This window comes from Phyllobates terribilis, unplaced genomic scaffold, assembly GCF_046119375.1.
Source record: "Phyllobates terribilis strain yellow unplaced genomic scaffold, ASM4611937v1 Scaffold_5__5_contigs__length_657084704, whole genome shotgun sequence".
NCBI lineage: Eukaryota > Metazoa > Chordata > Amphibia > Anura > Dendrobatidae > Phyllobates > Phyllobates terribilis.
In genome coordinates this window covers 480753285-480774873 of record NW_027362765.1, presented here as the reverse complement: position 1 = coordinate 480774873, position 21589 = coordinate 480753285, and the positions used below count along the sequence as shown (strand labels likewise).

General features: G+C 45.3%; 1 protein-coding gene across 1 annotated transcript in view; it reads right to left on the bottom strand.

Moving 5' to 3' along the window:
- Nucleotides 1-21589, bottom strand: part of PCDH15 (protocadherin related 15) — a 2836044-nt gene that overhangs the window by 441378 nt on the left and 2373077 nt on the right. The window lies entirely within an intron of this gene.

The window sequence follows — 21589 nt, the reverse complement described above, 5'->3', positions numbered from 1 at the left end:
TTCAGCGTGGATAGCCAGAGCACAGAGAGGAGGAGGAGGAGAGCATGGGCAGTCATCCTCTTGGTGAGGACACGGAAGTCTTGCCTGCAAGTAGTCTGGTACGCATGGCTGAGTTTATGTTACGCTGCCTTTCCCATGACCCTCGCATTCTCAAAATTTTGGGTGACAGTCATTACTGGTTGCTGACACTTCTCGACCCACACTACAAGGAGACCTTTATATTTCTTATTCCTGACGCGGACAGGTCTACAAAAATGTGGCTGTACCAGAAGGCCCTTGTTGCGGAACTATTAAAAAAATTCCCATCTGAGGGCACACTTCGTTGGACAACCAAGGAGTACAGGTGAGAGAGACACAACTTCAATCCAGCAGAGGCAGGGGAACACTGTCAAAGTATTGGGAGAGTTTTCTTATACCCTTCCATCGCACAAGCCCTGAGGCGCGGGGTACTCTCACAAGGAGTGCAAAGTTTGGGAAGATGCTGAAGGAGTACCTTGCCGACAGTATGAATGTCTTCCGTGATTCCGCTGTGCCTTATAATTATTGAAACAAAACCTACAAAAGACAAAAGACAAAAATATATCTCATACCCTACCATCATTATATATAAATGTAAAGCAAAGTTGCATAATAAATATAGGGTACTTAGTGAACTATTTTTGATCAAAAAAAGTATACAAGCCGTCCCACCAGCGGCAAGGTGACCCTAAATTGGGACGGTACCTATACTGCCTATATTAAAAACCTTACTGTATATCAAAGTTGAAGCAATGCATATAAAAGGGTAGACAAATAGGACCGGGTCCCAACTCCAGACCACCCAGGCCCATGGTAAGCTACATATATACCAGTCAGCTCAACAAAGGGGATGCCACACCCTTAAATTGCACAGAATGCAAACAAGACAAAAAACCAGGCAATGTGAACTGAGGTCTAAGATGGTAGACATGCAAGAAATAAGAGCATGTTCACACTAGCAAAAAAGAAACAAAACCTACAAAAGACAAAAGACAAAAATATATCTCATACCCTACCATCATTATATATAAATGTAAAGCAAAGTTGCATAATAAATATAGGGTACTTAGTGAACTATTTTTGATCAAAAAAAGTATACAAGCCGTCCCACCAGCGGCAAGGTGACCCTAAATTGGGACGGTACCTATACTGCCTATATTAAAAACCTTACTGTATATCAAAGTTGAAGCAATGCATATAAAAGGGTAGACAAATAGGACCGGGTCCCAACTCCAGACCACCCAGGCCCGTGGTAAGCTACATATATACCAGTCAGCTCAACAAAGGGGATGCCACACCCTTAAATTGCACAGAATGCAAACAAGACAAAAAACCAGGCAATGTGAACTGAGGTCTAAGATGGTAGACATGCAAGAAATAGGAGCATGTTCACATTAGCAAAAAAGAAACAAAACCTACAAAAGACAAAAGACAAAAATATATCTCATACCCTACCATCATTATATATAAATGTAAAGCAAAGTTGCATAATAAATATAGGGTACTTAGTGAACTATTTTTGATCAAAAAAAGTATACAAGCCGTCCCACCAGCGGCAAGGTGACCCTAAATTGGGACGGTACCTATACTGCCTATATTAAAAACCTTACTGTATATCAAAGTTGAAGCAATGCATATAAAAGGGTAGACAAATAGGACCGGGTCCCAACTCCAGACCACCCAGGTTATTGAGTATCCAAGCTGGATACATGGAATGAACTGGCTCTCTATGCCTTGGAAGTCCTGGCCTGCCCTGCCGCCAGCGTTTTATCAAGAGTGGGTTTTTAGTGCCGCTGATGGAATTATAACTAATAAGCACATCCGCCTGTCAACTGAAAATGCTGACAGGCTGACTCTTATAAAAATGAACAAGGGCTGGATTGGGCCAGACTTCACAACACCACGAAATGATAGCAGCGTAACATAAACTCAAATCCAGTGTCTTTTCTTGGAAGGTGTATTCCCATGCACCTTTTCACATCCACACATGGGTATATGCTTCCTGATTTTGGCTATTTGCTTTTGTCCTCCTCCATCTCCTCATCCTCCACCACCATATCACCAGGGAGACCGTGGTCCGTGATGCAACAGCCACATAATTTTTTTAAAGGGTGTTTATGATGCCCGTAAAAATTTTTGATACAGTATGTTCATGTATACCCCCCAGGGGTAAATGTTTGTCAGCCCATACACTTAGTTCATGGGCATTACAAGTATAGGAGGCCCGCTCTGTTCTAATGGGAACATATTTTTATGAGGCCCTCCTCCACATCTCTTCCAAGGGGCATTCAAGTGCCTCCAAATTTTTGGCAGTCCTTGCATTCACTGCATAGGCCAAAACTATGAGAGACTCTCTCCTTTCTAATGGGAATTTGTCGTTACTGTGGCCCTGCTCTGTTTGTCTTTAAATTCTTAGTGGGGTTTTTCCTAAAATTGGTCAGCCATTGGACTCACTGCATACAGTATAACTGAAAAACAGACCCTCTCCTTTCTAATTGGAACATGACATACCTTGTTGCTGTGGCCCTGCTCTATGTGTCTTTAAATTCTTAGTGGGGTTTTTCCTAAAATTGGTCAGCCATTGGACTCACTGCATACAGTATAACTGTATAGCAGACCCTCTCCTTTCTAATGGGAACATGTCGTACCTTGTTACTGTGGCCCTGCTCCGTGTGTCTTTAAATTCTTAGTGGGGTTTTTCCTAAAAATGGTCAGCCTTTGGACTCACTGCATACCCTATAACTGAAAAACAGACCCTCTCCTTTCTAATGGGAACATATCGTACTTGTTACTGTGGCCCTGCTCTGTGTGTCTTTAAATTCTTAGTGGGTTTTTTCCTAAAATTGGTCAGCCGTAGGACTCACTGCATACCCTATAACTGAATAACAGACCCTCTCCTTTCTAATGGGAACATGTTGTACTTGTTACTGTGGCCCTGTTCTATGTGTCTTTAAATTCTTAGTGGGTTTTTTCCCAAATTTTGGTAGCCCTTGCAGTTACAACATGGGCATTACCACTTTAGGAGACCCGCTCCTTTATAATAGGAACATTTTTTTTACTGAGACCCCCCTCTATGTCTCTTCAAAGTGGTATTGGGTTGCGTCCAAATTTTTGGCAGCCCTTGCAGTCACTGGAGGTATAGGAGACCCACTTGTTAATAATGGGAACAACAAAGCTTAGCCGGCTGATGGCTCTCTAACAATAGCGAGGGCCGACTGCTGGCCTTTTAAGAATAGTAAGGGCCGTCTGATGTCCCTATAAAAATAGGCTTTATGACTTTCAGAGTCCCTCCATCATAAATAAAACAGGATGTGTCTGATGATGTGTCACACACCACATTTCCAGATAAGGTTGTAAAATGTTAAAATGACATTTCCCAGTGAATGCATTTGTCTTAAAAAATAACGTAAAAAAACAAAACAATAGGATCTTTCTTTAGTATAGAAAACACCGTCACCAATTTAACCTCAATGTAAGCACATTGTTCAGCTCCTTCACCTCCTCCTCCATCTCCAAAAATACCACATCAGTCACAAGCTGACAGCACTGCAACACTGCCTTGGCCAAGCCGCAACAGGCTGTGTTGAAGATAACATGCTTAAAGTTAAAATTGACAAACCGCCCAGAGCAGCAGAGTTGTTGAAAGCTGTAACACAGCAGCCTGATCTGTGGCTCTCAGCGCTGAACATACAACCAGGCATGGTCGTGTGTGACAATGGGCAGAACCTGTTGATGGAGAAATGACAGCCAGAGTAGATACAGTTTCCCTCTATGCCTGTACTTTCACCGAGCTAAATACAAATCTCAGCAAAAAAGCTGTGGACTGGCTCCGTACCGTCCCTGGCCACATTCACCTGTCCACGTGTTTGTGGGAAGGCGGTCCTTCCCAGTAAGTGCACTGGGGAGGGCACTGGTAATGTTGTGGGACCCGTGCTTGGGAAGGCGGAGACGATACCGGGAGAAATAGTGGCGGCTGGGGACCGAGTATGGACACCCGGCCGCCGGCGACATGAGGTTGTGAAAAGCTTCCGCCTCCACGAGCCTAAAAGACTATATTTCAAGTGCAAGCAACTGCCCAGAATTCTGATAGCTTAGTGTTGTGGCCTGTGGGTGGGTGGCTGGCTGCATACTTGCGCTTGCATTCCAAGTAACAGAAAACTAAGCAGATGGTGGCCTCTATCATCATCATGGTCTCACCTCGGCACTATGAACTCTCCTGAAGGAGGAGCCAGGGCCCACCGGAGGTGTCTCCGGTTCTCTGGTGTGCCCGTCCAGCCCTGCCGAGAAGTAGCCCTTGCTATGAAAAGTGTGGGGGAAAGTTCCCGGACACTCTATGGCTGCTTTTTTAATGTGGATCGGACATGCTTATGCATGTTATTTCTTAAGCCGCATTGCAGATCAGGCCATTGTCCAACTCTGTATTCATGAAATTAAATACGCAAAGAAAGATGTTTGTGTGTCAAAGCACCACCGACAAGTGCGAGTTGATGTTGGACAGGCTGCTATTGCATCTGCAACAAGCTGCATTAGAGGACTTCCTGGGAGAATTGACACCCAGGGTAGATAGGGTTTCCCTCTATGCCAATGCTTTCACCGAGCTAAATACAACTCTCAGCAAAGAAAGCTGTGGACTGGCTCTGTACCATCCCTGGCCACATTCACCTGTCCATGTGTTTGTGGTTAGGCAGTCCATCCCAGTAAGTGCACTGGGGAGAGCACGAGTAATATTGTGGGACCCGTACTTGTAGAAGGTGGAGACGACACTGGGAGAAACAGTGGCAGCTGGGGACCGAGTATGGACACCCAGCCGCCGCCGGCATGAGGTTATGAAAAGCTTCCACCTCCACGAGCCTAAAAGGCCACATTTCAAGTGCAACCAGCTGTCAAAAAATTGGCAGTATAGTATTGCAGCTTGTGGGTGAGTGGGTGGCTGGCTGCATAATTGCCCTTGCACTCCAAGGAATGGGGTAGGGACAACTGAATGCTGCACTGTGACAAGGATGTGGATGGTGATTGTAGCAAGTCTGCAATGACAGATGCATGGCGGGAGGCATCTTCGCATGCGTCAAGGATCACTTATGATGGGCACACTTTTAGGCAGTGACCTGGGAGTCAGAAATGCTTCCAGAGGTCTTCCCCATGCTGTTCCCATGTCCTTTTCAGCACTGCATGCATGTGTCTGATGATGTGTCACACACCACATGGCCAGATAAGGTTGTAAAATGTTAAAATGACTTTTCCCAGTGAATGCATTTGTCTTTGTTGAAAGCAATGCAAAAGTGCAAAAACGCATCAAAAGCGCTACGTGTGAACATAGCCCAAGGTGTGGAGGAGTATTTTTGGTTTTAGTTATTTATTTTGCCTTATATACAAGTCACTACCCTGGAAAGGATGTTCCTTAATATATTTCCCAGGAAAAGCCATTTTGGCTTTGTTTTTGTATGTTTTATTGTGAATTCGTAAAAGTGGCGCAATACTCTGACAACGTTGTTGACAGCAGTGACCTGGGAGTCAGAAATGCTTCCAGTGGTCTTCCTCATGCTGCTCCCATGTTATTTGAGCACTGTTCCCATCGATTTGGGCAATTTTTAGGCCCTCTGCAGACCGCCGGGGGGAGCCGCCTGAAAAATGCTTGAGTTTCCCATAGACTTACATTGGACTCGTTGCTCGGGTCGAACACCCAAGTGTTCCAATTTGCTTGACCCGAGCAACGAGTGCCCGAGCATTTTAGTGCTCACTCATCACTACTACTCAGTGAAGCCCTCAAATTCGACTATGGGCCCATGTTAATCATCATTGTGCCTCTTTTTTCATTCATAAGCATTCTGATTTTTTATTGCAGATTTCTTTTGACATAAGCTTATTTCCCCTTAGAAACACAGCATAATCTATTAGCAGAGAATATATAGCCTTTCTGTAGCATGCAGAGACACACAATGCAATTAATCTTCATTCTAGTTCCATGCATTACGTGCCCCTGTACAGAATATTTGCTTGCATTTTTGCTGTGTGCATAAGCCCCTACTGTATGCACATTTTTTTTCCAGTGGCTGTAAGAATGAAAAGGAAATTTGACAATCTTTTCTTTCTTGCCTTCGAATGCTGTTTTCATAGGAACTATATGACAGGTTTTAGTTTCACATTTAAAGCACATCTGTCAGCAGGATTGTGCTCAATAAACTACATACACTGTCAGGTGGGCGACATTACACTGATTAAAATCATACCTTGGTTGATGAAATCCGTCCTGTGGTTCTTGTGTAATCTTTACTTTCAGTTTGGAGATGATATGCTTGTGCTTTGGGGCTGCCTGTGGGGGGCACTCTATCTGGTGCTCTGTTTACATATTCATCTGTATGCTCTTATGACAGGTCTCTGTGCCTTCACTGTCCTGCCTCCTATTTTACCTAGCCCAAAACTACTAGATGCATTATGTAATATAGGAGGTAGGTCAGTGAAGGCACAGTGAGCTGTCATAAGAGCATGCAGATGAATAAGTAAGCAGAGCACCCCCCACAGGCCACCCCAGAGGACGAGCATATCATTATCTCCAAACTGAAAGTAAAGATTACACAAGAACAACAGGACAGATTTCATCAACCAAAGTTTCATTTTAATCAGTGTAATGTCACCCACCTGACAGTGTATGTAGTTTACTGAGCACAATCCTGCTAACAGAAGTGGTTTAATTTAGATGGGAGTGCTTCTTTTATATGGAAGGGATCCTACTGTGAGAGCAGTGATACTATGAAACACTTGCACAAGGGGGCTGTAATGGCTGACTAGTTAATGTACATGAAATTAAATAGAATTCACTGGTGTCACATGATAGGACAGGTTATCTTTCATAGATTGCATGAAATAAGGAATTCACCTAGTACATTTTCTTCTTCTGCTATAATTGGAAGACAGTAGGTAATTACTTTTTTTTCATTCCTCAGGATCAACTACGCAAAGTAAAGTTGACTTTTTTCTCAAATTGCTAAGGTATAGTAAGTCATTAAATCTTGGTTGATTTAAAGCCTATGGACACTTTTGACATGGAAAAAAAATGATTTTCACATATGTCAAAACTTAGCAGCCATACAATTATTGATTCATAATTTCCACAAAATGTCAGATTCCCTAGAATTTCAGGGATTTGATTCTCAAAAATCCAGCTAAATTCAGAGTTTGTTCCCTCCAGTCTTTGCTTTTTGCTTGAGACATAGTCAGTGTTGGAAGATTCAAAGAGAAAAGACTGGATTGAGCAGAGGGTCAGATGGGGAGCTGAGGTGGCGGGACAGGTGAGGTGGCTGGACAGGTGAGGCGAGATGGGGGGGGGGGGGTCCAGGACAGTTGAATAAGGTCTTTTATTCTTAAATTATTTTTAACCACTTTGTGACTCTTGCGTTTTTATGTTTGGAGTAAATGCCTCAAAGCATGATACATGTGTTTTTGGAGCATTTCCATTTGAACTGAATGTAATCCGCTGGCTAATTTCAGCAACTTTGCCTGAGAAATGCTAATTTCTAGTAATTACCTTCCTTTAGTTAATAAAATAGTTCTAAGTGTCTGCAGTCTTCTTTGTTTTAATCATTTTCAGACCCCATTATGCAATTTGCAAGCAGATCCAAACTAGAGATGAGCGTTGTTCTACTCGAACTGCTCGCCAATCTCAAATTCGAGCTGTTTTGGGCGGTGTACGAGCCGTTTGGCGAACACGAACAATTTGAGAAAAATTCGGCTGTTCGAGGTTATGTTCGATAACTGTTCGTGCACCAAAATCATAACTGGTTTTTTTCTCAGTAATGATGAAAATTAATGTTAATACGCAGTTTGAGTGTACAGCGGGGTGGGGGGAGGGGCAGGGGATGGATCTCTGCAGGAACAATGAAGATCTCCATTTTTTTTTTCTCTTTCCCGCATTTACAGTGGGGAGGTGCAATCTGTCAGCCTATCAGCAGCGCACACACGGAGCGAAGTGCTTTTTTTCACACAAGCAAGGGCATGTGTCATTGGCAGTGTATGTCACATGTCCTTACCCTATAAGACCAAGCCATTTTCCCCGTCGCCACCATTTTCTCACTGCTGCAGCTGCGTGTTAGACGGCACCGCTGTTGCTGTGTGCGCTATACCTTGTTAATTTCAAGCCAATTTTCGCACAAATCTACAGATAGCTTGGGAGTAGGGAATAGTTGTGATTGCAGTCCTTTTAAGGACTAGGTTACAGCATTTCCTACGACTTTTATCAGGCAGGTCTGTGCTCTTAAATAGATAGATTGTGGGAGTAAAGACTAATTGTAATTGGAGTCCTTTTCAGCACTAGGTTACATCAGTTCCTATCAGTTTTTGCCAGGCAGGTCTGTGCCAGTGCTGTGCAAGTTTTTTTCACAGCATTTGGCTGAATCTAGCAAAGCTAATCCTTTTTGGCCTATTGCAGAGTGTGTTAGTCAGTGGAGTAGCCTATCTGTGTTGCAAGATATACCACCTGTGTATAGAATACCAATTTTTTTACTGCACCTAGTGAAGTAAAATCTTTTGGGCATAGCATCATTCTATTAGTCCATCTATACTGACCTCCATCAGGTTGCAAATTGAATATAATTTTTTTCTGCATCTAGCTCTGAAAAAATATTGGGCTTCTAGCTGTGTGTGGGACTTGTTGTATTAGTCCATCTATACTGACCTCCATCAGGTTGCAAACTGCATATATTTTTTTCTTCATCTACCTCTGAAAAAATATTGGGCTTCTAGCTGTGTGTGGGACTTGTTCTATTAATCCATCTATACAGACCTCCATCAGGTTGCAAACTGAATATATTTTTTTCTGCATCTACCTCTGAAAAAATATTGGGCTTCTAGCTGTGTGTGGGACTTGTTGTATTAGTCCATCTATACTGACCTCCATCAGGTTGCAAACTGAATATATTTTTTTCTGCATCTACCTCTGAAAAAATATTGGGCTTCTAGCTGTGTGTGGGACTTGTTGTATTAGTCCATCTATACAGACCTCCATCAGGTTGCAAACTGAATATATTTTTTTCTGTATCTACCTCTGAAAAAATATTGGGCTTCTAGCTGTGTGTGGGACTTGTTGTATTAGTCCATCTATACTGACCTCCATCAGGTTGCAAACTGAATATATTTTTTTCTGCATCTACCTCTGAAAAAATATTGGGCTTCTAGCTGTGTGTGGGACTTGTTCTATTAATCCATCTATACAGATCTCCATCAGGTTGCAAACTGAATATATTTTTTTCTGCATCTACCTCTGAAAAAATATTGGGCTTCTAGCTGTGTGTGGGACTTGTTGTATTAGTCCATCTATACTGACCTCCATCAGGTTGCAAACTGAATATATTTTTTTCTGTATCTACCTCTGAAAAAATATTGGGCTTCTAGCTGTGTGTGGGACTTGTTGTATTAGTCCATCTATACTGACCTCCATCAGGTTGCAAACTGAATATATTTTTTTCTGCATCTACCTCTGAAAAAATATTGGGCTTCTAGCTGTGTGTGGGACTTGTTGTTTTAGTCCATCTATACTGACCTCCATCAGGTTGCAAACTGAATATATTTTTTTCTGCATCTACCTCTGAAAAAATATTGGGCTTCTAGCTGTGTGTGGGACTTGTTCTATTAATCCATCTATACAGACCTCCATCAGGTTGCAAACTGAATATATTTTTTTCTGCATCTACCTCTGAAAAAATATTGCGCTTCTAGCTGTGTGTGGGACTTGTTGTATTAGTCCATCTATACTGACCTCCATCAGGTTGCAAACTGAATATATTTTTTTCTGCATCTAGCTCTGAAAAAATATTGGGCTTCTAGCTGTGTGTGGGACTTGTTGTATTAGTCCATCTATACTGACCTCCATCAGGTTGCAAACTGAATATATTTTTTTCTGCATCTACCTCTGAAAAAATATTGGGCTTCCAGCTGTGTGTGGGACTTGTTCTATTAATCCATCTATACAGACCTCCATCAGGTTGCAAACTGAATATATTTTTTTCTGCATCTACCTCTGAAAAAATATTTGGCCTTCTAGCAGTGTGTGGGACTTTCTCTATTAGTCCATCTATACTGACCTCCATCAGGTTGCAAATTAAAAATAATTTTTATCTGAATCTAGCTCTGAAAAAATATTTGGCCTTCTAACAGTGTGTGGGACTTTCTCTATTAGTCAATCTATACTGACCTCCATCAGGTTGCAAATTAAAAATAATTTTTATCTGCATCTAGCTCTGAAAAAATATTTGGCCTTCTAGCACTGTGTGGGACTTTCTCTATTAGTCCATCTATACTGACCTCCATCAGGTTGCAAATTGAATATAATTTTTTTCTGCATCTAACCCAGCCAATAGTTTTGGCCTAATACCACAGTTTGGCCACTCAGCTCTGCTCGTTTCCCATCCATTGTTTTTTTGTGCAAACAACTCCAGAGTTGTTAATTAGTTAACCACCAAAATGAGTGGAAAAATGCCTGCTGCTGGTGGAAAGGGGAATAGGCGTGTTGGGAAGGGGAAAAAAGGTTGTGTCCGTGGGGTAGGTGTTAAAGCAACAGTAACATCTGCAGAAGAAAGACCATCTTCCAGCCAAACTAAAATGTCTACTTCTTTTAGCGGACAATGTGATAAGATCCCTTTCTTACGGCCACGCCAATCGCTACAAATTCCAGATGAGGCACAAAAACAGCAGGTGCTTCAACGGATATCAAGTGCTCCTTTAAGTGGGCTCTCCTCCACATCAACTTCAACATCACAAATACTCCAGTCCTCAAAGGTGTCACCCCAATCGCACTTGCTTCCTCACAGCTCCCAAATCTCCAGCTGCCCGTTTGAGTATGAGGTAGAACAGATGGTTGAGTCTGCAGAGCTGTTTACTCATACTATAGCCTGGGAATCAGAGGTCGACTCCAGCGCTTCTGTGAATCCAGACGAGGAAATGATCTGCACTGATGCCCAGAATCTTTATGAGTCGGATCCAGGACCAGACGCAGAAGGTTCTGACCATAATGTAGACCCTCATTCCCAAACTGTAACTCCTGTTGGTGGAGACAATGAGGAAGACGATGATAAGACTCAAATACTTGATTGGAGCGACAACTTTAGTTTTTTGTCAGGGCAGGAACAGGTTGGCTCTGAGGACGACGGGTGTGATAACGCACAGGGTGATGATGATGAGGTTGGAGATCCCACTTACTGTCAACCCACAGTCAGCCAAGAGATGAGGTCAGCAGAGGAGGTGGAGGAAGATGCTAGTGACGACGAGGTCAGGTTGCGCCTTCCTGGACAGAGACGTAGTACTGGAAGCACGTCAACAACTGCATCCTCAAACACAACTCTGCCTCTCACCACAAGTCGTGGTGGCTCTTCAGGTCGCATGGGTGCTAAGCCTTGCATAGCCTGGGCATTTTTTCAGATCGATAAAGATGACCCAACTCGTGTTATCTGTAACATTTGTCAGCAAAAGCTAAGTAGAGGCCAAAAAATACATAGTTCGAGTACTTCATGCATGAACCGGCACATGGACATGAAGCATAAGTTGCAGTGGGAAGCTCAGTGTGCTACAATGCCTAGCCGGCCGGGCCAACCACCGTCTGCCATATCTTGTGCATCCGCGGCCTCTTCATCCTCTGTGACTGGGGGGACAGCAGTCACACCTGTTTTGGGGCGCAGACCTGCCACCTCTTTACCCGCAACAGCCAGCGTGATTGGCAGGTCATCATTTTCTTTGGAGGTGGTAACACCAGCTGGTGTTGAGCGCTGTCCGACATCGATAGCACCACCTTTGGATCAAGGCAACCTAACATGTCCGCCTGCATCTTCCTCACAGACCGGCAGTTTGCCGGGGACACCCTTATCAACCCCGTCTAAGCACAATAGCCAGCCCTCGGTCCCTCAGATGTGGACAAGTAAAAGACGATTTCCTCCTAGCCATGAGAAAGCTAAGAGGTTGAATTTCACCATCTGTAAGCTCTTGGCTACAGAAATGCTGCCTTTCCGCCTGGTGGACACAGAGGATTTTCGAGACCTTATGTCCGTCGCAGTGCCCCAGTACCAGATGCCCAGTCGGCACTACTTCTCAAAGAAAGGTGTGCCTGCGCTCCACCAGCATGTCGCACACAACATCACCGCTTCTTTGAGAAACTCTGTGTGTGACAGGGTGCATTTCACCACAGACACTTGGACGAGTAGGCATGGACAAGGGCGTTACATGTCGCTGACTGGGCACTGGGTAACTATGGTGACAGCAGGACAAGGGGCTGCTGTCCAAGTTTTGCCGTCCCCACGAGTTGTGCGTCAATCCTCTTTATGTGAAAGTTCCTCCACTGCTTCTGCCTCCTCAACCTCCTCTCGGTCTTCCACCTGCACCCAAAGCCTGTCTGGTCATGCCACAAGCTTTCTAACTGCGCAGAAGGGATCCTGCACACCTCCTTACTATGCTGGCAGTAGGGCTCAACGTCATCAGGCGGTTTTTACATTGAAATGTCTGGGAAATGTGAGTCACACAGCTGAGGAGTTGTGGTCAGCTCTGGAGAACCAATTTCATGAATGGTTGTCTCCACTGGACCTGAAACCAGGGAAGGCCGTGTGCGACAATGCTGCAAACCTGGGTGCGGCCCTTCGCCGGGGCAATGTCACACACGTGCCTTGTATGGCTCACGTGTTGAACCTGGTTGTCCAGCAATTTTTAGCCCACTATCCCAGACTAGATGGCCTTCTGCAGAGGGCACGGTCGCTGTGTGCTCACTTTCGCCGTTCGCATCCCGCAGCTCAGCGACTTACATCTCTACAGAAGTCGTTGGGCCTGCCACTTCACTGGCTAAAATGCGATGTGCCTACCCGGTGGAATTCAACTCTGCACATGTTGCAGCGACTGTGGCAGCACCGACAAGCCCTGGTGCAATACGTTCTGACGTATAGCCTGGGCCAACGAGATCCAGAGGTGGGGCAAATCACGCTGGAGGAGTGGTCTCAGATCAGGGACCTATGCACCCTTCTGCACAGTTTTGAAATGGCGACGAAGATGTTTAGTGCTGACGATGCCATTATCAGCATGACTATTCCGGTGATTTACATGCTGGAGCACATGTTAAACAGAATTCGGAGTCAGGTGGTGGCACAAGAGGAGGTGGAGGAAGTAGAGGAGGAGGAGTTTTATGCGGAAGGGCTAACATCTGCAAGGTCCAGACGGTCGGCAGCACCAAGGCGGCAGGCATGTGAGGGTGGGGGAGATGGTTTTACCAGGGCGCATGGTAGCAGCCAAACTAGTGAGGAAGGTGCAGGAGCCCAGGAAGAAATGGAGGACGAACTGATGGAAGACTCATCAGATGAGGGAGACCTTGATCACATTTCTGTTGTGCGAGGTTGGGGGGAGAGGACAGAGGAAGGAAGCATGATTGTTACCTCGCCACCAACACAACAGGGACTTGGTGCTCCTGGATGCGCAACACATATGAGTGCCTTCTTGCTGCACTACCTGCAACATGACCCTCGAATTGTGAGAATTAGAAATAATCCTGACTACTGGGTTGCCACACTGTTAGATCCCCGGTACAAAAGTAAATTTGCAGAAATTATTCCTGCCATAGAAAGGGATGCACGCATGCAGGAGTATCAGCAGAGACTGTTGCAGAATCTTACATGTGCTTTTCCACAAAATACCAGTGGTGCACGTAGTGAATCTCACAGTTCCAACTTGACAACCGTGGGACCGTCAAGTATTCAGCACTCAAACCGTAACAGAACCACAGTATCTGCTGGTAACATCAATTTTGCGGAATCATTTCACCACTTTTTTAGCCCATCCTTTGCAAGGCCACAGGAGACAAGAAGTCTGACACATAGTCAACGCCTAGAGACGATGGTACAGGAGTATCTCCAAGTAAACATTGAAGCCACGACTGTGTCACTGGACCCATGCTCTTTTTGGGCTTCCAATCTGGATAAATGGCCGGAGCTAGCCACTTACGCCTTGGAGATCTTGTCATGCCCCGCAGCCAGCGTTCTGTGTGAACGTGTGTTTAGCGCTGCTGGTGGTGTGCTGACAGATAAGCGCACGCGGCTCTCCACTGATAATGTAGACAGACTCACGTTCATAAAGATGAACAAATCATGGATCCGAAATGACTTTTCTACCCCTGTGTCATCCTGGGGAGAGTAAAAGCTTGATGATTGGTTAAAATCACCCTACCAACCGTTTTAAGCTTTCAAATTACTAATCATGTTAATCTGTATCTTGGCTGGAAAATAATTTGGGCTTTGTAGCAGTGTGCAGCACTGATTCTATTAGACCATTTATAATAAGCTCCACCAGATTTAAAATTACTAATCATGTTTATCTGTATCTTGACTGGAAAATAATTTGGGCTTTGTAGCAGTGTGCAGCACTGATCCTATTAGGCCATCTATACTAAAGCTTCACCAGATTTAAAATTAATAATAATTTTTAGCTGCATCTAGCCCGGAAAATAATTTTGGGGCTCCGAGATGCGCAAGACACATAAGTGCCTTCTTGCTGCACTACCTGCAGCATGACCCTCATATTGTCAGAATTCGAAGTAATCATGACTACTGGGTTGCCACACTCTTAGATCCCCCAAACTTTTCGATCAACCTTTTCATTTTAATAAAGACCAAAAAAATGGTCATTTTTGAAATTATAAGCATTAGCAGGTTGTTAGAAACTGAAATCAAACAGTTTTCAACTCAAAACTTTATTCTAGGTGATGTTACATTTTCACATAGGACCCCTTGTTCGAAAGGAGCTTCTGAACTCTCTCGTCCATTGAATTTGTCAGGTTTTGGATGGTTTCTGCTTCAATTGTTTTGCATGAGGACAGAATACCCTCCCAGAGCTGTTGCTTAGATGTGAACTGCCTCCCGCCATCATAGACACTCCTTTTAATGATGCTCCAAAGGTTCTGAATGGGGTAGAGGTCAGGGGAGCATGGGGGTCACACCATAAGTTTGTCCCCTTTTATGCCCATATCAGCCAGAGATGCAGATGTTTTATGTGCAGCATGAGATGGTGCATTATCATGCAGAAAAATGATCTTGCTGTGAAATACACGGTTCTTCTTCTTGAACCATGGCAGGAAGTGCTGTTTGAGAAAATCCACATACATTATGGAGTTCATCTTTAGCGCCTTCAGGGATCCTAAAGGGGCCGACAATCTCTCTCCCCATGATTCCAGCCCAAAACATTACTCCACCTCCTCCTTGTTGGCGCTGTAGCCGTGTTTGCGTGGGGTGTCCATCAACCAGCCATCCTCCACTCCATCCATCTGGACCATCGAGCGCTGCACGGCACTCATCCGTGAACAAAACAGTTTTGAAATCAGTCTTCATGTAATGTTTGGCCCACTGGAGCCGTTTCTGCTTGTGTGAAGTGGATAGAGGAGGTCGACAGGATGGCGTATGCACAGCTGCAAACCTCTGAAGGACCCTGCATCTTGTTGTTCGGGGGACGTTGGAGGCACAAGCAGCTTCAAAAACTTGTCTGCTGCTATGACAAGGCTTTTTTGCCGCTGCTCTTTCAACCTGACGTAATTGCCTGTAGGAAAGAGTCCTCAATTTGCCCTTATCAGCACGCACACGTGTGTACTGTGAATCAGCTACATACTTCTTGATTGCCAAGACACTTCATCCTGATCATCGCACAATGTTGATTGTAGTCATGCCTTGACCTAAACACTCCACAATTTGTTGCTTCTCAGCAGCCGACACATCCTTTTTCTTTCCCATTTTGGCAGAAAATGTAGGCTGCTTAATAATGTGAGACAGCCTTCTTAAGTAGTCTTGCCTTTCATTGGACACACCTGCCAAACTAATTAGCACAGGTGTCTGCAATTGCTTACAGTGATATAAAGAGCCCTGACACATATCACCATCAATGAGTTTAACTGACAAACAAACAAATTCTTCCCTTATCACTCCTAAACACTTTTTGCATAATAATTTGGAACACAGTGTACATGTGCTTTTCCACAAAACACCAGTTGTTCACGTAGTGAATCTTAAAGTTCTAACTTGCCAACCGTGGTCTGTATGGAGTTGTTCAATAAAGGGCCCAAAATTAAGATAACATAGATGGGAGAGGTCTCTATGAATAGGAATTCCTAAGAATTTGATACCCTGTGAGGGCCAGGCAAAGGGAAAGTTGGACTGGATGGAATCCTATATGGATTTGGGGAGGGAGACATCGAGGGCCTCAGACTTCGCTGCATTGATTTTAAAATTTGACCATGTAACAAAGTGATCTATTTCAGCCATAACAGCAGGGATGGATATATGTGATTGAGTGATATATACTAGGACATCATCAGCAAATAGAGAGCACTTGTACTCGGTGCCTCCCACCTCAATCCACCTAATATTGGGGTTATGGCGAATTGATGAGAGCAGGTGCTCCGTCACTAGGATGTATAAGAGAGGGGACAGAGAACATCCCTGCCTTGTCCCATTGGTGATTGTGAAAGGTGATGAAAATGTTCTGACGCGCCCCCTGGGCCTTGGGACACCCGGAGCCGGACCCTTTTTGGTGGATGCTGGTGGTTGTAGACTCCGTGGCGGCAACCCGGTTCCGTGGCTCAGGGCGGTCAAACCAGTGGCGGAACTATTTATGTGGTTTTGATGTTTAAATGTCCGACTACGCCACCCGTGGATTGCGGTCAGAGTGAACCGCCGCTCCAGGGCAGACTGCTGAGGCTGGTGTTGTGGGTGCAGCAGAGCGTAGCATAACTCCCCACGGGAGGAGTATAGCCTCAGGGCAGTGTATGCGGAGGATGGGGGTGATGGTGCAGGGCAGCAGCAGTAATGACACGGAGTCAGTGATGCAGTCCAGGGCCTTTACTCACAGTTCTTATTCTCCAGACCACGTCTGCAGGTAACGGCTGCCCACGTCGTACTGTGCTCACCAGGTGAGGGGCTCAAACAACTCCCAGATAACTTTGGAGTGCTTCACAGAACCCCCTTTGTGTGTCCTTTGTCTGGCCTTTCTTACCAACACTTCTGTCCGGCTGCCTCGGGCCTCCTCTTGGTAAACTTGGCGCCAGTTTCCCTGACCCTATGTGGTGCCTTCCTAGCGGGTGTAGCGAGGGGCTGCGCCACATAAAATGTCACAGCCTCCTGTTTCTAGCTGAGGGTCGTTTCCTGCCTCCACTAGTTTCGGGGACCGGTCTCCCCCTTTGGCCTGACCCCTCCACGCAGGTGGATTCGGGCGTGCGGTGGCGACTCGCCCGTCCGCACCCCTGAGATCCCTTCGTTTCTCGTTCCTGGAGCCTTCTCCGCTCCTCTTCCTTCCTTCTTCCTCTTCCAGGCCTGGGCCTCTGTTACTAGGCCCGCCTCCGGAGCAGAGCTCATGCAGAGCCCCTGCTCCCTGCCACTTCTGCTCAGACTTCTCTGCACTGAACTAAGATGGTGCCCACCTTTTATACTCCCTTCTCAATGCACCCAGGAACTGCTTCCTCCCTGCTCCTGCACTACAGGGTTCCCCTTCCTCAGTGTTCCCTCCCCCCACTCCAGCCAGGGACAGGGACTGTCGTGCCCATCTCAGGGGCATATTGGTCGCCCTGCCCCACGGCAATGTGATGTAATGCATGCAGGTGTCGGGTCCTGATCCACACTCCATCCTTACCTGAGAGTGAGATATCACACCTCTGGGTGAGGTGCAATACCTCTGTAGCAACTGAGCCCTCAGGGTGCTACAGTTCCATTTATCTTCAGCCTAGGTGACGTATTGCGATACAGGGCCGTGATTTTGGCTATAAAAGGGTCCCCTAGACCCCTACCCCAAGCTTTTAAAGAGAATAATATATGGCGTGCCAGGAGATTCTATGGAATGCTTTCTCAGCATCCAACGAGAGTATCCTTGTAAATGGATTTAAAGTGTATTTATTCAAATTAGAGAGACAATTTAAATTAAAAAGCTTAGAGCTGCCTCCACCACAGGGGGGCTCGCTCGACCCACCAGTGTACAGGCACCAGTATTGGGAGAGGGGGGCTGGCCGTCAGGGTTCACCGCGGCTCTGGCACAAACCCGGTGACACGGAGGTGGCACGGGCAGGAGCGGACTGAACGTGTCGGCTTCTCACTTTTTGGATTTTAGAAGGGCATGACATGCCTATATCTGTGTCTCCCCCTCCTTTTACTCCTCCACCTCTTTTCTTTTCGCATGACTATATGTACTTGTCACTTTTCCATGTGTTAGTTGTGTCTTCTGAGCAGTTTGTCAGCTTTTGGACACCTTTGAAGGTGTTTTCTATGTGTTTCTATGTGTTTTTGTTTGCCTGCCATTGGTTTTAACGGTGTTCGAAGGTGTTCGACGAACAGTTCGGCGAACACACGGGTGTTCGACGAACCGAACCGAACTCGAACACTACGGGGGTGGCTCAACACTAATCCAAACTTTAAATTTTTCTTTTCTTTTGTGGAAATGTCTCTCCCATTAATACAGGCTGGATGTGACGTCTGTATGTGTGGTGCTCCTGAGGGTTCAGTCGCCACAGAGGTACTGCACCTCACTCAGAGGTGTGGTGCCTCCCTTCACTCAGGTAAGGAGGGAGTGCTGCACGGAACCCCAAACACCTGCATCCAACACTACACTGCTCCAGGCCGGCTGGAGGGGCAACATACAGAGCGCAGCTGCTGAGCCCTGTCCCTGGCTGGAGTGGGGGGAACCCAAAGGTAGGGGGAACCAGTAGTGGGTCTGGATGGAGGAAGTAGTTTAGGGGAGCACTCATACAGTAAAGATATAAAGAAAAGCAGGGGAGTCAAGGAGTGTGATTCAGAGGAACAGTCTGGGAGCAGAGTCTCTGTAGGAGCTCTGCTCCACTACAAGGGCCCAGGACTGAGGCCCAGGAGGGGAGCAGGGAGTTGGCTCCGTTCTGTAAAAGGGATCCTAGGGGAGTACGGTGAGTGCATGCGGCACCCGTACAGCCTGAACCTGCCAAGTGTCAGGAGGATCTAGGCGGCAAGAAGGGGACCGGCCCCTGGCCCAGTCATGCAGCTTCAGGCCTCGGCTGGAAAAAACAGAGGCTTCTGACTTCTATAGCCAGGAGCCAAACCCCCACTTCAATCCAAGTAAGGTCAAGCAAGTCTGTTCAACTCCGACGGACAGGGGGGACCTCGCAGCACCTGAACAGGATTCACAGTGGGAAGCGCAGGGCAGGAGGGAGTAAAGACCCAGGGTGAAGTCGGTCTAGTGAGATACATAAGAAGGTGGGGTTCTATCAGGTACACCCGAAGTGCCTGAGGAAGGACTGAACCCCTGCCCGGTGAACGCAGCGCGATGCGGGAGGCTTGCACCAGTACAGTGCACCTGTGGACTGTCTAAGAACTGTGAGTAAATCTTGGATGACTGCACTGAGCTGCCTCCGCTCCCTTATTTCGCCGGTGCCATTTCCCTCCCTGCACTACAACGACCAGCGCACCCCTCCATTCATCTTCACTGCCCTGAGGCCTGCTCCACCTGTGGGGAGCCGTTCCATCTCAAGCTGCTCTATCATCTGCCTCAGAGGACTGTCGCAGTGCTGGTGATCCTCACCAGACACCACAGGTGGCATCACGAATAATTCCAAAAACCCCAAATAATAGAAATTTTCCCATTTCACTGACCGCCCTGGGTCACGGACCAGGCCAGCCACCATGATCATCCCCAAAAGCAGCCATAAGGCCCGGCTGCCGAGTACCCCACAGCCCTGGGGGCGAGTCATATGTTTCTAGGTGGCTGAGATTTTCAGTAGTTAATACATCAGCTCATTTTGTATCCTACAATTTCCCCTTTTTATGCTTTAATCCTTTTCTATAGACTGTTTTCTTTGCCCTCCTTGAGATACTTTCCCCCCTGCCCATACCGTGGAGATCTTTATACAACCAGTCCTTCTCGCTGATGCTATCACTAACACTGAGTGAAGGGATGGGGTAAGCAGAGAGCAGCAGGAGCTCTGATGGCTTTTCAGTGCACTAATAAGGGACTAATAAAGACTCTGTAGCAAGAATATGGAAGAAAATTATTAATGAATACTATTTAGAAAGTTGATTAACTTTGTATTTAGACATAAAATGAACTATAAAAGAAATTCTGTGTGAAGCAGTAGGTAGAATTTAATCTACTATTTTTTTCTTTTCCAAGTCTACAACTTATAATCACAAACTAAAGGTATATCTTTTGAGAAACAGTATGAGATGCTTTTAAAGCTTAGCTCCAATAGATTCTCACAACATTTTATTTCCATTTTGATTTTGTTAATGCAAGTGACCAACAACAAGATTTTCACTGATAATTAGGCTCTGAGTACAAGCCTGTAATCACAAAAACCCATATTGCAGAAAGAAAGCTTTGCATTCTGTGCAAAAGATTGGGAGAACTATGTCAATACTCAATGATAAAAAAAATGAATGTATAAATTAGGTGAATTAAAATACATAGTAAAATAATATTGTATCTTGCTTTTATAAAGCACATTGTAAGGTGATATAAATGACCTTCTGTTGGGGGATTTTATCCTTTAGCCTAATCGTTGAAGAAAAATAGAGAAGTTTAGGTAACAAAGTCCTCCCTGGAAACATGAACTGTCAACTCACATCACCCGTGCAGTCCATAGGCAATGCTTCAATCAGAGCCAAAGCTGTCCTGAGATAGTGTGCAGAATAATGAGGTGCACTGACAGATTTACTGTGTTTCACAAGTGAAAGCTTGTCTATATTTGCAGATGGCACCTGTCACATAGTCCCTCTGTGGAATGCATGATTCCTTATTCTCCTATTCATCATTTGTATTACAGTTCATTGTTACACTTTCTGATGTCTGTATCTACTTAGAAAGCAGCGTAAAGTAGTCCCCTATATCAGCAATATCATGACACAACAAACAACGCTTTGGTGCCACCATCATTTGCATGGCATGCTTAGTTTCCGCTTACTTTACATTTTAACTCTGCGTTTGATGGATGCTTCAAGAAAGCTCCTGGCGCTTGATCTGCTTGAACGCACAGGGTAACACTGGCCTGTATATATCGAGGTAGTGTATGTTCAAATATTTGGTTGACTTTATAGGTCATTTCTGAAAAAGAATCCCACAAATAAAAGTATATGACCAGATATAAGTCTACAGCTATCAAAGTCAGACATTTTAAATTCTTCTTCATCTATAGACAGTCTTAGGGCAGGAGAAGACTGCTGTAGATTCTCTCTTCCGAGAGAATGGGGTCGATTGTGCAAATGAGACTCTGATCAGAGTTTGATCAGATTGTGAGCATAGTGTGAACCAATTCTCTTGCTTAAGAAGAAGATGGGGAAAAAAATGTCTCCATCTTCTCCATTCTGAGAGTGCGCAGAAAGCAGACTGCACTCAGATGGTTTCATTTACTTGCAAAGTCGAGTGTGATCCAAATATCAGATCAAACGCGGGCATGCAGCCTAAATTTTTTGTCATACAGATTCTGTCTGAGGAAATAATCAGACATGTGCGTGGCCATATAGAATACCATTGGTCTGAGTGCAATCTGATGTTTTGTCAGATCGCACTTTTACCATAAGACTCTGTTCAAATGACCATTATGGCATCTTACTTCACAGAATCC